Source organism: Zea mays, chromosome 2, assembly GCF_902167145.1.
Source record: "Zea mays cultivar B73 chromosome 2, Zm-B73-REFERENCE-NAM-5.0, whole genome shotgun sequence".
Classification (NCBI taxonomy): domain Eukaryota; kingdom Viridiplantae; phylum Streptophyta; class Magnoliopsida; order Poales; family Poaceae; genus Zea; species Zea mays.
Genome location: NC_050097.1, coordinates 137,632,693 through 137,637,712, shown reverse-complemented (window position 1 = coordinate 137,637,712; position 5,020 = coordinate 137,632,693).

The window sequence follows — 5,020 nt, the reverse complement described above, 5'->3', positions numbered from 1 at the left end:
GAGCTCGGTCCATCGTCGTTCGCCGTCGAGGACCACGGGTTGTGAAGAATTAGAAAGTGGAGGGCCTCAGTGTAAATATCAGTGACCCATTGAAATAGTGCGCGGGGTTCTTCGCTAGTTATTCAAACCCCTGAGGACCTCGGTGCAAACTGTCCACCGCGGGCGCGCGCTCAGGCTCGTTTGCCTGTTCACGTGCTGACTTGGGCCAGTTTCGGCCCAATACTATTCATACTTTTCCCTTTTCTTTTTCTTCCAGGATTAGAGAATTCATAGAAAATTGTAGAAAAACGCTAAAAATACCAGACCAATTTTGTTATATTCCTAAATTTCTATAGTATTTAATAAAAATAGTTTTATGATTTTTAGTCCAAATAAGGAATTATGGAGTATTTAAAATAGCCAAAACCTATACTCTTGAAATTTTAGAAATTGATTAATAACTCCAAAAATCACTAAACTTTTTGGATAAACTTTAAATGTTATTTAGAAGCCTTGGGTAAAGTTTGGCATGATTTCAACAATGTTTGGTACCTAAACCCCAAAACCCTAATCTTTTAGTGATACCTGCCCTATGAACTACAGTACTGACTCCAAAAACCCTAGTTTCCTAAAGTACCGTGAAGGAAAATTGTATTCAAGACCTAATATTATGTACTTTTATTATCTTTGCATTTTCATAAGCATTACATGAGCATTCATGGTTATATATATGATATATATAGAAATGAAGAAGAAGTAGAAGTTGAAGAAGGAAGAGCTAGACACCACCTGAAGACCCACCGGCCAGGAACTGCTTTTATTTTGATATTTGTGGAGCAGAGCCCGACTCTCCTATAACACAAGGCAAGCCCCGATGCATTTGCCACCTCCTTGCTATTTTAAAATCTTTCTCACTTGCTTGATGCATTAGGTGATAGGAGTTGTGTGCTAAACACTTGTTGCATTTCCCTGGAAGATTGATTACCTTTCCTTTATCACCTGTTTTATAAAAAGGTTTTATTTATGCTTAGTCTTGCTCTAGAAAAACAAAATGTTTTGTTTTGACAAAAGATGATGCCTCAAGTGGGATGGGATGTTTTCAAAATAAAACTTGATAGTGGATCCATCATGGCCGTGATGGATTCAACATCGAAAAAGATGTACCTCTGACAGGTACCAAACTTTGGGTTTGAAATGATAAAGCTGAGACCGGACGGGTGACTTGCACGAGAAGAGAGTCATGGTGTAGTGTCTCCGTCTGAGTCGATTAAGGACCGTCTCGATGTAGGCTTGCTGATCGAGGAGCTTTTAACTGGTCACATGCCTCATCATGGGTAAGCTTTGCCTCGGGCAGACTAATACCAGAATAAGATAACACGCAATGGGAGTGGAGATATGGCGAGAGTAGCGTGTACCCTCCGTGGCAAGAGGCTGGACGGTGGTGTATCTGTGCTCTCGATTAGCGTGAACCTGATCTGGTCTTAAGAACCCCAGTGGCGAGTTGACATATGCAAGGGTTAAGTGCTTCATATGTCGTGTGATTGGAGATCCCCAGCTGGGTATAAATCGATTCTGATCGCTGTTACTTCTCGGACATGAAGACTTGATCACTGCCCTACACGTAGCATTTCAGTAAACAAGAAGGCTTGATAAGAAAATGGCTAGTATAGGCTAAGTGCTTGAACTAGGGTAAAGAGAACTCCAGATTCAGGTAATGACTTAACTTGCTAATAAAACTGGATTATTAAGGATCCACAATTAGTAAGCATTTTTGCAAACAGAGTCTTGATTTTTGATTAAGCCTTACCTTGATTCCCTCAAGCCATGCATATCCTTGAAAGTCTTTTATTTTGACGGGTAAGACTTGCGAAAGTACACTTCATAATCAGGGTTTTCGAACCCATGTTATTGTAGGTGAGGAAGCAGCAAATTTTTGTTGCTTTTGTTCCAATGTGGTGCCAAAGGAAGAAAACCAGGATTGAAGCCTCGAGAGGAAGTTTCCTCCTTTAAAAACTTTTTTACTATTAAGCGGGAGGGGTTTTTGCCTCCCGGGTTTGTAATAATATTACTCCTGCACTCTTATATATGACTGGTCTGTAATAATAATACTCTTTCTATACTTTAATATAAAATAAGTGTTGTAACTGCTTCCGCATATTCGTTCCTCCTATATGTTGTAATATCTACGTGACGGGTGAAACGCTCTTGGGCAAGGTAAAGAATTCAGATACCGAACTTGTCAAGTGATCAGGTGCATCTGCAGGGTTGTCCGAGGTCCGAAGGACAAGGACAACTGTAGGTGGGCCTAATAACTTGGGAGGTTCTGTCACAGTGACCGCACCGGGGCGAAGATAGTCGGCACTTTATCAAAGAGTGTCGGCTTCCCGAAGCTAGAAACTGATATTAGCTGCTACCGACGTCAACATATTGTCGGTAGCTTATTTTATTCCAACTTCAAGGTGAAACCTTTGACTAAGTTATTATTATTATCTTTGTGTTGAATTAAATGTTCTGACTATAACTTGTTGTTGCAGAGCATGCTGCTAAGTAAAGCACCGAAAATGCAGCAGGATAATGAAGATAGGAAAAATGAAATTATAATTGAAGGCTTTGGAAATAAGATAAAAGATCTTGAAGCTTCTCTGGAGAAGAAGGATTTCTTGCTGCAAGCGGTCGAAGGCTCCCTCGTGGAAGCACAATCTCAAAACACTAAGTTAAGCGAGGAACTTGACAATACTCAAAAAAATTTGAACAAAAAATCAGAGCACTTCGACCAAGAGATAAAAGAACTGCAAGCAAAAGCTGAAGCCGAAGCTGAGAAAAATACGAAGCGGCATGAGTCTTTGAAAGACCTTCGAAACAAGTGCGTGGATTTTGCCACCCGGTGTGTAAACCGAGCTACTACCGAAGAGATCACCACATTGGTCAAAGACATCCCCAGGGCCTTCAAACATATTGAAAACGAAGTTGAAGCCCTCGACGAAGTTATAAGCGGGCACGGAGATTTCTATGCCTTGGTAGCTTCTTGCGGGATGGGTGCTGCGTTTATGAAGGCGGGATGTACTCACGTGAAGGTGGTTAACAAGCCAACTTTTAATCTTTTGGCGTCAGATATAATTGATATCCCGGCCGAAGCCCTAAGCATAGGGAACAAATTTATTACTCAAATGTGGGCTAAGGGCGGGCTTGAGCTGGTTGGGGATGAAGCTCGAAAATTGCTTGATTCGGTATGAGACTTTTACGTGTCTTTTACCTTTGTTTTCCTTTATTTCTGATTACCTTATACTTTCATGTGTGTGTAGGATGGTGGCACCGAAGGTTGTTGAGCCGAAGCTTGTTCCTAAGGGCTGAAGACTCTTGTAGCTTCGTTTGGTAATTATCTGTAAAAAAACTTAGGATCTCTTTGCATTATTTGGCAAAAAATTGTAATTATTAGTTGAACAAAACATTGTACATTTTTGTCCATACCTTGTAATATAATTTTACCTCTTCGTTCATGTGTGAGTAGCTTTGTTGTGGACAAAACCCACACTTTCATTTTTTTGAGTCGAAGGCGAAAAACACCTTCCCTTCTTTCCATTCACATCGAAGCATTTTTCATTAAGAACGAAGTGCCTCCACACACCATGAAGTTTTATCTGAGACGAAGCATCCTCGTATTCAACAAAGCATTTTTGTCACCACAGACATGCATCTTTTTCCTTTCCTGTTAACACATGTGCTTCATGTCATGATAATGATGATGATCCTATGAATGTCTAACGAATGTTTGTATGAATGCAAAAATGATGTGATGGAATATGAAAATATATATCCTAAACACACAAAAAACCACACCCAGACTCTGCATCCCCTTAGTAACGACTTTGGAGTCTCTTCACGTTTTACTTAGGTGGTATTTCAGCTCTGCATCCCCTTATGAACAACTTTGGAGCTAAGCTCTGCATCCCCTTAGGAACGACTTTGGAGCTTCTTCACCCTTTACTTAGGTGGTATTTAAGCTCTACATCCCCTTAGGAATGACTTTGGAGCTTCTTCGCCTTTTATTTCGGTGGTATCTTGGCTCTGCATTCCCTTAGGAATGACTTTGTAGCTTTGTCACTTCTTATGTGATATTTTAGCTCTACATCCCCTTAGGGACGACTTTTGAGCAGCTTCTCCATATGGTGCGGTTCCTGGTGTTACATTTTACATGTGGGGGAATTTGGCCCTTGTATTACATAGGGCTAAACAAGAAAAATTGAAAATTACAACCTATGGCCCCATTAAAAACCTTTCCCCTCGTGAAAGGAAAAGGGTGCCATAGGGAAAAATAAGGAAATTACATCAATAACACATAATATCACCAAAGCTCATCCGCATTCCAAGACCTGGGTATGTCGTTGCCGTTCATATCCTTCAGCCTGTAAGAACTGTGTCTTGACGAAGATACCACCAAGAAAGGTCCTTCCCATTTGAGCTGAAGCTTCCCTACTTTATCGGGGTTAGCCACTCTTCGAAGCACCAAATGTCCTGGCTTGATGTTCTTCAATCTAACTTTTCTGTCACGCCATTTTATTGTTTTGGCCTGGTATTTGTTAATGTGCTCTATGGCTTGAAGCCTAGTCCCTTCTATGGTATCTTTATTTACTTGGCAATCACTTTCATCTTCTATCGATGCTAGAGTTCTTATTGAACCCGTTCTTGCTTCTTCCGATGTTATTGCTTCATCGCCGAACAGAAGCTTGAACGGAGTAAAGCCTGTTGACCTTGCTACAATAGTGTTGTGGCTCAAAACTACCTTTATTAATTCATCTGGCCACTTTCCTTTAGGCTGATTGAAAATTGACTTCATTATTCCTGTCATTATGATTCCATTTGCCCTTTCTACCAACCCATTTGACTCAGGATGCCTCACTGATGCAAAGTGTATTTTTGTGCCAATTTGGTTGCAAATTTTTTTGAAAGTTTCAGCATCGAACTGAGTTCCGTTATCAACGGTGATAGCCTTCGGCACTCCGAATCGACAAACAATACTTTGCCAGAAGAATTTTTGTACTGT